The sequence below is a fragment of the Anastrepha obliqua genome, chromosome 3, assembly GCF_027943255.1.
Source record: "Anastrepha obliqua isolate idAnaObli1 chromosome 3, idAnaObli1_1.0, whole genome shotgun sequence".
Classification (NCBI taxonomy): domain Eukaryota; kingdom Metazoa; phylum Arthropoda; class Insecta; order Diptera; family Tephritidae; genus Anastrepha; species Anastrepha obliqua.
The window spans coordinates 139,779,045-139,791,408 of record NC_072894.1 but is presented as its reverse complement, the minus strand read 5'-3'; the positions used below and the strand labels follow the sequence as shown (position 1 = coordinate 139,791,408).

Below are 12,364 nucleotides of genomic sequence, written 5' to 3'. Positions count from 1 at the left end.
AATAACTTAAGGGTTTATATACAGTTAGAAGGACGAAAAAAAGCGAATTTTCCAGAATTTTTTCTGAAAAAACTTTTAAATTTATTGATCAAAGGATTGTACACATATTTTTTGTTATCTTTTAACTGTATTTTAAGACTTAGTATTGGTAAAAATATTTATTTGGAAAGGAGCTACAGCTGATCTCCGAGAGATCCTCTCAAAAAAGACGTTTTGCGGTGACCACTATATCTCTGAACTGGATCCTCTGAAATTAAAAAACCAAACAGATTTCGTTAAAATAATGTCTAATCTAGTAATTAATCGAAGGAACAATCGAACAAATCGATTTTTTACCAAAATTTCGGCATTTAATTGTTTATAAAAAAAAATATTTATCGGTGAGAAAAAATCTTCCACTAATTACTAAAAAATATATTTAAGAAGCTCGTGTTAAAATTTGAGACTAATCGTTTAGCCGCTTTCAAGTAATTTTTTTTTTCTTATTGCTTGATATCTTTTACCAAATTAACAATAAATAGTTTGTACATGAAGTTATTTATATAGTTATATGAAGAAATACCGCTCTTAATCAGAGCATAGGGCGGAAACAAACTCAGACCAACATGAGCGATCTTGTGCAATTTTTCGAACTTCATGCCAGGAACATCTTGATTGGTATTCCGCGTGTGTTGATCGCATCTAAGTTGTTCGTGGTCGTCCTCTTCTTCTGGAGCCTTGTGGATTCCATTCTAGGGCCATCTTTGCGATGCCATTGTCTCTTTTGCGTAAGGTGTGCCCATTTCAATGTTGTTTACCGAGTTTGAAAACACCACTTTGAGAAAAACGCGTTTAAAGTTTGAAAAGCACTTTATATATAATAATTTTATAATAATTTTTTTTTACTTACATGAAGTTGTCTAATCCAGGACCATATAATATACCCTCCGCTGTTTCTATTTAATAACACGAGCTGATGTTGTCTGCGGGGCATTTTTCCATCTCGAGTGCTCTCACGCGCTCTGAGATAGGAAATGTTCACACGGCTTTGTACTTTCAAGCACTCTGAAACGCCTTTTCAAATTTGCGCGTAACTTCGAAAATATTCACCAGAACGATATTAAATTTTCTGTATGCATTCTTAAAGATATGTACATTAAGAAAAAAAAAATAAAAAAACGATTTTCTGAAAATTCTAACTTTATATAACCCCTTAATTTTTAAATTAATTACGTACCCAATGTTTGAGTTAATAAAGATTTATTTGCTGCATTACTGAAATACTACATTAAAATGTTAGCTCACTTTTGTATTGCTCATATGAGCGCCTTTGCATATGCTATGCTCTTTATGCTCTTTGTGTATGCTATGCTCTTTGTGCCCGTTATAAGCAGCGCAGTCGGTAATGGACATTTCTGCTGTGCCCCACTGCTAATGTAGAACAATAAAAAAAATATAGCTTAAAAAAACTAAAAAACACGCTTTTAATGCTAATCGAACTAAAAAGTAGAAAATAAATTTTAATGACAAAGGGACCTATAATGAAGTAATAGCAAATCGAAGGATCAGTCATAGTCAACTACCTCAGAACAGAATTATAACAAAAATTAAGATACAAATAGAGTAATTCAAATTAGAGTTAAAAGCGTGGGATGCTTGATATAGTAAATATTACAATTATTCTATTGGCAACTACCTATGTACAGAGGGTTATGAAAGTGAAGCACTACACTTTGATCTTAGCCATAAGGCCGAGAAGCGATAACCATACACAACCAACAAACTACCTTGTCATTACATTTTCTAATAAACCTTTTGAGAATTACACGCTCACAAAAATTAATGTACGAAATATTTATACCGATTCACTTAAACACGGCGAGCTGTTTGATTCATGTTCGTGCCTGTGTATGTGCATTTGTGCGTTCATATCGCCACAGTGCATGACTATCAGCCTTGGCTGAGCACAGTAAGAAAATGTATTCGAGCGTATATATGTATGTATGTACGTTAGTGTGTTTGTACGATTGTGCTCTGCGCTCAGCTTTGTGTCGATTTTACTGTGCGCTGCGCAGGTTGGGGTATTCTTGCAGAATTTAAAGATGATTCACACACTGTCGACCGACTGGGTACAGTTGTCACAAGTGATGATATGTATAATTTTTATATGAAAAATCAAGGCGAATCTTTTGAAGGTGGTAGCAATAATACAGCTGATTTGTTATTTTTTTCTTCCGCCGTGTACATTTGGATGTCAACACAAAATTGAATTAAGAAACGTTTTACTTAGCTTAGTGTATGAATTCACCTTGGAAAAAATTCAATTTTCTTCTATAATCAATTTTAATAAAAAAAAACTGTTTTCAATAAATAATCAGAAATGTCCTACAATGCAAATTTCAAAAAAAAAAAAAATCCATTTTCGTCTACTTGTATTCATATAAAAATTTATGTCTCTTCCCACCAAAGCTAAATGTATATTAGTATATTTCTTCTTGTATTTATTCAAGGTCGAAATCCCGGCGGTACTGCAATACCGCGCCAACCCGTGGCAGAGGTGAAGAGCAAGCCCCTAAAACACTCCGCCCATTTCCAAAAATCAGTTTAACATTTGTTGTCCTCCGATGGAGGATCTATCAGATGTTAAGCTGATAAGAACAGATATCACACTACCTAGTCAATAGATTTTAAATAATAAACCTAATAAACCTTTTGAGAATTACACGCTCACAAAAATTATTTATATCAACATATAATATAACGCTTCGTAACTAAATAACTTTTAGGCCAGCAACGACAGCATGGAGCGGTAGCCGAGTGACTAGCAATGTGAGCTTCCGATCCAAAATCCTTGGTTCGAATCACAAGAAAAAATAAAAGTTATTTTTATTTAGTTCGTCGCTACGTTTATATCAACATATAATATAACGCTTCGTAGCCAAGTTGGTCGCTTTTTTCGTTTCACTTTTCCTCAAATCACTCCCAACGATTCTAAAGAAGTTTTCACTTCAAAAATTTTTTTCTTGTGATTCGAACCAAGGATTTTGGATCGGAAGCTCACATTGCTAGTCGCTCAGCTACCGCGCCGTGCTGTCGGCGCTGGCCTAAAAGTTATTTAGTTCGTCGCTACGTTTATATCAACATATAATATAACGCTTCGTAGCCAAGAGCGTCGCTTTTTTCGTTTCACTTTTTCTCAAATCACTCCCAACGATTCTAAAGAAGTTTTCACTTCAAAAAGTCTTCACATGAAGAGAGCCAGATTATGCAGTCATATTGATAATATTCACTAGTTATGATGCCATATGACAAACTAAATAGCTTCCCCACCCATATCTCGGAATTACATTCAAGCAGTAACTACTTATGCAAATAGTGAGTATTTTGTCATTATATGGGTACAGTTTGAAGGTGTCCAAAATGGATTTTGATTTACTAACTATCGTTTCATAATGCAATATATAATTTCATTTGACCAATCAATCAGCTGATTATTCTCTATGAGCTTTAAATATATGCCATAAATAATATATTACATTGGTCCACAAACTAGCTTCTATATATGAATGCATTTGTGCAGATATAAATTTAAACAGGTTTGCTTGTCATTTTAGTTTGTAGTGGGCTTGAGAGAGTGATGCTTCTTGTGGTAGCTGCATGTAGCTAAACTCTTCTAGTTGCAATATCCACTTGCTGCTCTGATTACAAAAGACAAGTACACTTAAATATTTGCGAACACTTAATATTTCATACCAAGTGGCGCATGCCAGTTAATATGAAGTTTTACAGGTGGCATCAACCCTGCAATAATGTTGCTCTTGTTTCCTCTCAGTGCATACAGATATGGGAGCTTCAGTAATCTATTGTAAATGCAGATATCCAGAAGATACGGCGATATGACAATATAAAGGATATATTTACTATTCATGCATACACAAGAGGTATAAGCTGCATCAAATATGTGAGTGCATTATGTAACTTATAACAAGCTCTTATTTTGGCAGGCAGCACGAATTTAGTGCGTTATACTTTTACTTTGCATCTTTTGTTGGTTCATTGTTAAGTGCAGTTGATTGGATGTTGCTATACTGCGGCAAGCAGGTTAATTAGTCTTATGGATGAAAAATATTTAGTGGCAGTAAAGGGTGTTTTTATGAGGGCGTAGAACTTCATATTGGAAAAAAAAAAATTTTTTATTATATTTGATTATTTTTCACAATTTTTAATTAGTTTTTATTATCTTTAATTATTTTATAATACATGTGTGAGCGATTTCATGTCAAGTTTTCCAAGTATTCGGGGCATTGTCGTCAATTATTCTAAAAATTGGTTTGTTAGTAGAAGTAAACTGAAAAAAAACTAGAAACATTTAAAAGCAAAATTATAAATTTGGGATCTATTCAATGCTGAAAATTTTGGTATAAAGTTTTTAAAGTGAAATATATTCGGTTCTTTATAAATAAAATAAGCTTTTTAAATAAAATATTCTGTGAAAAAAAATGTATGACCAATTTTTTGTGATAATTTTTTAATGTTAATTTTTTTGTCTTATTTTTTGGCATTTTTTAGATAGCTTTGATAGATTAAGCATTACTCCCAGCAAATTTCATAAACATGCAAATGCGGCTCGTCATCAAAGACGATTATCCAGCTGATTTCGAAGTCAGATAAGGAAATTAGTAGTTAGGTTAGGTTAGACTAGCAAGGCTACTTGTCTAAGACAAGACACTCGGAGGCCCGAAGTCGCATTGTGATACCTGCATTTGATTTCCATCCTCTAACTAAGTTGCTTAAACCACTTAGATCTTTTCAGGAAGGCAACTAGTCCCTTTAGTGAGACATTTTGCAAATTTCCTAGACCTTGAAAGAAATAATCGCCAAGATATTTGGCACGGCTTCTTTGAAGTGCCGGACATTCACAAAAGAGATTTTGTGCCGACTCAATTTCTTCTTCATCTCCATAAATCATTCTGAGGTACACGCATTCCATTGGTTACGGTGCCAATAGAGCAGAGACTCGTTATAACACCTGTGAGGAAACTGGTAGTTGATCTGTTGAATCCAAGCAGACATTTTGTTCTTTTAAGATTCAGTTTTGGCAACAGCGCTTTGGGGACCCTGCAGTTAGCAGTCAGAGACCATCTTTTGTTGGTTTCCGCGATTAAGCCCAAGTCAATCGCAGTGTACAGTTCGTTTAGAGCAATGCCTTATATAATCTGCCACTCGCACACTTTCGATCCAGAGCCATTAACCATCTTTAAGCCGTCAGCATAAATATGATGGCCACTACCATCTGATTTGCAGCTGCTGTTGTTGTTATTGCTGCGGCCTTGGATGTAGACAGCTCATCGTCTTTAGCCCGCTTCTTCGAGGTAGCCTCTGGTGGTGTCTGTTCCGACGACCTCTGCTGCTTTGAACCTGGCTTAATGCCATCTGTTTTCCTTGCGCGCATGGGGAGCAAAGCTTTGACATATGCCTCTTCTCTGCTGAGCCCTTTTTAAGGAGGTAACTGAGCCTTTTTTTGCCGGCCCCGCTCAGTTTTTTAGGTTATTCGGCTGTATCCGTGTCGACGGTGTGCTGTTTAGGTGTTTCAGCTGTTGAGGTCACACTGAAGCTGTTTGCTTGAGGCATTTCTGCCTCTGATGTTCCGCCTTTGGGGTCTTGAGTGACGACCCTTTGACTCGCTCCATTTGAGGGCTGCTCCTCCTTTCTTGGCTGAGGTACTGGGTCCTCTGGTGGTGAGTTATTATGGCTGTTCTCGCCATTTTTATTTTTGTTTTTATTGTGGCCATTTTGGTTCGACGAGTAAAGGGGAAAGATTGGTCTGCTGCGCCAGTGCCCCGGTGCGCAGTAAACTACTTATTGAAATGGAGCCTCGCCTGGGCGCTCCAAGTTCGCATATTAGCGACTAGATACCCCCTAGCCACTCATCCATCGGCATATGCTGTTCCATCTTGGATTGGGAATTTGTGTAGAGTTTACTCTAGCTAGATTTTAGTCGCCTCTTATGACAGGCATACCTTACCTCGGGAAAATTCTAACCCCTGACCCAATGAGGCGACGCGCTGGGGTGACCATCTAGAGACGGTAACAGAAAATTCGGTATTTTATATTATATTTTCTAGTGAACAGAACTAGTTCGGTGTGGCTGGGTTAACCGTTAGACCATTTGAGATCGCCAGTGTATCAAAACGACCCTATTTTGAGAAAGATAATCGATTAAAATATTCCTCGGTGAATTCTTCTACTGTAACCACTTTTCCTTTTTTTTTAGAGGAGCTCAGGTACATAACTTAAAACTCAATTGGGTGATAAAAAAAAAATCATATCTGAAATTGCGAAAAGCTTTGAGGTTTTTGTTATTCTCTTCGCAGCTAATGACCCAGAAAACTGTTGCCAAGTGTAAACGACCTACTCATAAATTCTTCTATGCGGAGACTCTCTATTGCAGAGAGTTCTCTATCAATCAAACTCTGTTTACGCTTTCTAATCTACCCATCTGTAACCAACGTCTACAAGAATCCTATTGATTAGCTGCCTGCGAACTGTCTTGCACTATCAAAGGTTCCATTATTAAAGCCGACTCGCAAAATTTCACCACCAAGCAGCTCCCTTCGGATGCGATGCTCATCCAGCCTTTACAAATATTTGAACGACCCACAGCGATTGTTCCTACTAACTTTTGTGAAATTATTAAATCAAGAACTATCGTCTCTGCTGCCTGATAAATTTCATAACTTTTCATAGTTGTGCTCATAACCCTCCAATTAGCTTGTAACTTTGCAACCAACCACGATGCTCCTGTGTATTATGGCGTCAATGCTTCAGTGAAATCAGACTCCCCATACGGTTATACGAGTTTCATTAACAATAAATTACTTCACCTACACTCGCAAGCATATACCCATAGATATGTACAGGGTATTTCGAGCATGAGTTTATTTTCTAAATTCAAATTAAATACAAATTTGGAATAGGAACTCATTATCGGACCACAGAGAGGAATGGAAGAGGCTCTCAATGTCGAAATTCGTACTTGTTTATATGGGAACAGTCCGGATTTTCTTGGTGGAAATTAACGCATTGTCGACCTTACTAATTGTATTTTTCTTCTTTATTGGCGCAGTAAATGCCTAAGCGATTTTAGCCCAGTTGAAGAAAGCGTGCCATTCATAGGAAATGTGAACCGACGACATTACGAAATGTGAAAAAGTGAAGCTCTGCTTGGTCCTTCCAACCCTTAGGTAGCCTTGAAATCCAACGGAAAACCCCTCTTACCAAAAAGTGATACTTTGGACTAAATAGGTACCTGAGTAGTTAAGTTCTATCGACGAGCAAAAATTGCACTTTATATGTCTCTCACCATGCCCATCACCGATAGTCGGATGGCTCCAATTCTTACATCAACTGAGCCTTGTAAAGCTTTGGAGCCAAATCCTAGCTCAAAATTTACCAATGTAGTGCTCGCTAACAGAATTAATTAATAGGAATCGCTTTCAATACTCGAATTTTTACCTTCAGTATTGATATTTTTAAGTGAACGATCGTCGCCAATAGACACTGTGCGTTCATATCTTGCACCGAGCTAGTCGATTTAGGACAGAAAATGGTTGCCTCTTGATGTCTCCTCTAGAACACTTTCACAACGAGGCTTCCATGCTACTGGTCAAGAAGCACAGCAAAATACTCAGCAAGGAATTTCAGCATGAGTATTGCAGTAGGAATCACTTCTACAGGCATTTGCTGGAACCTGCGCCACCTCCTAGGCGAATCAGGAGACACCTCTTCGACTACACCGACTAGATCCAGGAACAAAAACAACTGTATCTACTGTACCGGACATTCTATAAACAGACATTAAACGACATTCATCGGGGAATCTCACCATCTTCCTTAACTCCCAACCACTGAATGCCGTTATCGGAGTCCATCCACTACCCTTTTCAAAAGAAGAGTTTCAGATGTCTCGTAAGATTCGCGTAACTTTAACCCAATTACGATCCAAATATTATAGCAGCTTAAGCTCTTGCTTATGCAGAATCCACACTGAGATACTCAACATATTTCCGGCATACGAAGGTACAGCGCACGATTCTCACCAGCTATTCACATGCCCTCTTAAAGCCACTCACCTAACATCCCCTCCCTCGAGACCTAAATCTTCTTCCTAATTGGCGCGGTAACCGCTTACACGATTTTGGCCTAGTTCAATAAAGCGCGCCAATCGTTTCTTTCTCATGCTAACCGACGCCAGTTGGGCACACCAAGTGAAGCCAAGTCCTTCTCCACCTGATCTTTCCAACGCAGAGGCAGCCTTCCTCTTCCTCTGCTACCACCAGCTGGTACCGCATCGAATAATTTCAGAGCCGGAGCGTTTGTATCCATTCGGACGACATGACCCAGCCAACGTAGCCGCTGGACCTTTATTCGCTGCGCTACGTCTATGGCGTCCTAAAGCTCATACAACTCATCGTTCCATTGCCTGCGATATTCGCCGTTGCCAACGTGCAAAGGTCCGAAAATTTTGCGTAGAATCTTTCTCGCAAACACTCCAAGCGTCGCTTCATCGGATGTTGTTATCGTCCACGCTTCTGCGCCATACGTTAGGACGGGCATGATGAGAGCCTTATAAAGTGTTAGTTTTGTTCGTCGAGAAAGGACTTTACTACGCATTTACCTACTTAGTCAAAAGTAGCACTTGATGGCAAGAGAGATTCTACGTTGGATTTCCAGGCTGACATTGTTATAGGTGTTAATGCTGATTCCTAAATATACGAAGTCTTTTACAACCTTGAAATCATAGCTGTCAACAGTGACGTGGGTACTTCGTTTTGTGCTCATTCACCACCAGACTCATTCGCTTTGCTTCTTTATCCAGTTTGGAAACGGCAGAACTAACATACACTAACATACGTCAACAATCCCAAATCGGCCCAAATCGTTTTGACACTTTAGATGATGACGATCGGTGGCTACACCGCACTGGCAGGACCCAGCCAACTGTAGCTGTTGATGTAGTGGAGAAGAGAAAAGGGATCTAGGCTGGAGAACTGTCTAAGGTCGTTCCCAAAAGGCTCACTAAGGAACCTCAAGCGCCAGACGCGGACGTTTGCAATGAAAGTGTTCAACAGTATCTGTCTCTGCAGGATCCCCACAGCTTCTGCAAAGGAACGGAATGGTCCAAACTTGTCCGCGTGAGTTCTGATCATCCAGTGGCCGGAGAACAAGGCCACAACTGCCATAACAACAACTACAATTCGTCAATTCAGTTTTATTTTTAACCACTTCGAAAGTGGATACAACTTTGTGAAATATAAATTTCATAGACCCAACAGTTTCGTAGTAGATTTTAATTATTTTTTTCGGAATTTTCATTATTTTTCAGTTCTTGAGTGAAATTAAACTCTTTTTGTAGATTTTGTAAATTGTAGATTATCTACTTAGAATCTGCCAAGAGAGATGCCATCAAACTGCAGTTTTCAAACCAAAACACTCGTAAAACAGGAACTCGACCTGGAAAGACCCTGTACATCTGCATACTTCCACTAAACCAAACACAAAATCGTATCACACACATATGAGTACATATGCATGTGTGTGTGTGTGTGTATACTGAAGAATGTTAGCTTAATTGATATTGAATCTGCAGTTGTACACCTCAGCTGGGCTGCTGACCCCACCTATGCTTCAGCAACTGCACACACTCCAACCGACCCAGTTCATATTTGTGTTTGCTGATTAGTTTGGTCCGCTGGCAGCAGTAACGTGTTTGCTGTGCATTACATCTTCCTGACGCCACTTTGCCTTGAGGGCGAATTCTCCTCTGCTTATCCTTGATTGAATAGATTTTGCAGATAAATTGGTTTGCAATCTGCATACACACATACATGAGCAATGTTTGCTTCCCACACAAGCACCAGCACACACTCAAATGCACATTTACGCATTGACGCTGGATCATTAATAAATGAATCCGGTTATTTGGCTGTGAGGCTGGGACAATCACATTTTTAATACTAAGTAATACCATTTCTATTTACTTAGCAGTGTTTATTTTGTATTTGTAATTTATTTATTAATTTAATTGCCACGTTTGACAATTTGCAATTAAAATTAATTTAATTTTTTCACATATCCTTTTCAAGCGCCGCGGGTGCGACGATGCGTATGTGTGTGCGTATAAAGGGCGCAACCCTGCAGTTAATTCAATTGTCTTCGGACTAACGCAGATTTAACTTATTTTTGAATGGTTTCAAGCAACGATCAATGCATATTTGATGCTTTCTTTCGTATAAAATACATCCGAATATGCAAAAAAAATTGTGAAACATCAACAAAAATTTTCAGCCACTTAAAACTTCCACTTCATCATACCAAACTTGAATGGGCTATAAAACTGCATGCCTAGAAGTTTTCTAAAAATTCTGTAAAAAACGTTGATGCTAATTTTTTGAAATTTGTATATTACAATTTTTTTTTTTTTAATTTTGTAAAAAACAGTTTAAAGAATTGTTTTTATGAGGTTTTTGCTCTCTAATAAATTAATAAATTTTTATAAAAATTCCATAAAAAGTACTTCGAATACTACAATCATAAACAACTAGAAAGTAGAACATCGATTTTTCCGCTGTCTTTTTTTGTTGAATATTATCAAGGCCGCATTTGATAGCTCGCCACTTTTAGAAGGGCTAGACGATGGTGCACTCGAAACGAGTTAGTGAATGCCTGACTTCACTTTCGATCGCATCCGAATGCTTTGATATGTATAAGACCACTTGGATCATCCTGGTTAAAGCGATATTTTAGGAAACTGTGAGACGGATGAACTGGCTAGACACAGGTTGTGGTTTGGTTTAGTTTCCCTGCAAAATGAGAGAATTGGAATCCCGTTTACTATCTGTTACTCACTCCTGGAACGCTGCCTTTGCGTCAACTCAGCTTGCAAGGTCGCGAAGTCTTTATGACTCATAGACGCTGAAGGAATCTTCTGATTTTAGTAAAATCTTAGCTCTCGAGTGCTCGAGCGTTTGTACCCTTGCAGGATGATTTGTCTACGAGGCATGCATACTGTGAAACTCGGCATAACTTCGAGTCCTTTTTGCGTCAGCTGCATGGCAAATAAGGTGGAATCATCTCTGCACCTTCTCCTTAGGTATCTTGGCTCTCATTTCTTTGCTGCGCCTGCTATTATAGCAATATTAAAAACCTGATGAACTTCATCAGCATTGCGAAGCGGTTAAAACCGCCGTAGCTCAGTCATCGTTGGGTCGTCATGAAGAAATAAACACAAAATCTAACTCATATCATTCGCTTTCCTATTATTTCAATCCCAGCGCCACTTATCGTGTCAATTTGCAGAAGTATGCTATGGAAGAAGTACGCCAGCGACCGGCGTGAAGTACCTCTCGCTTCTATAAACAAATCATTACAAAGTTGTCTATATCAGTTGTGATTTTAAGGGGACAGATAAACGACCATATTTTCCCTGATTTTCATTAAATTTTTTGAAATGAAGAGGTCAACATATTTCTTTCTCTCCCAGCGCTCGAACGCAAAGAATAGAGTCGTCACGGTTGACAATCTATAATATAAGAAATACTTAAGGGGTTATACATATACCTTGTGAGCCCGAAAAAATGGACGATCACGGTAGCGCATGAGCAGCTCAACTGAAATCAAAAAAATTAAATGATTATTGTGCACAGAAAAATGTTTTTAGTGAATCTGAACGGTTTATTTACCCAAACAAAATTTTTCTCGATATGAAAACCGCTTTGTACCAAAAAAACTATTTTTGAGCGGTTGAAAAATTAAAAAAAAAATTTACTCCAGCGAACTATGCAAATATTTATAAAAAGTAAACCGTTCAGATTCACGAGGTTGTAACTTCGCATAATTAAAACAAGTTTAGGCAAATCGGTCAAATAGTTTTTGATAAATAATGATCACCGCGACGGTAATTTTCAAAAAACACGACTTCGAGATAATCGCGTCTAAAGCTTTGCATGCACTTCATTTATGGATAAGGTTGCACGCTTCCACGGTCGATAACTTTCGTTCTATTGCTCCGATCTTTATGATTTTTTGAATTTATATTTTTAAGATGATGTACTTTTAGAATATGTCATAAAAAAATTCTATTTTTTATTCCAACACAGGGTATACAACCCCTTAAATTTCCGTTCAAAAAAATTTCACTTTCACCTACTGTTCAATCCCATAAATTGTAGTTAAAGAATTAATATCGCAAAACCAGTCCTGCTCTCTGACTCTGTGTACTTTTACCTTAGGGTGGCATCAAATGTTTACACTCATATCGATACTATCAGTTATTGTAGTGTGGGTAATGCTAATCTTTGTTTGTATATAATTATGGACATGACCA

General features: G+C 37.9%; 1 non-coding gene across 1 annotated transcript; it reads right to left on the bottom strand.

The window, feature by feature from the left end:
* Positions 1 to 2,480: 2,480 nt before the first annotated feature.
* Positions 2,481 to 2,675, bottom strand: LOC129243327 (U2 spliceosomal RNA). Its single transcript, XR_008582298.1, has one exon. It is a non-coding gene; the product is annotated as a U2 spliceosomal RNA (small nuclear RNA).
* Between the last annotated feature and the right edge of the window lie 9,689 nt (positions 2,676 to 12,364).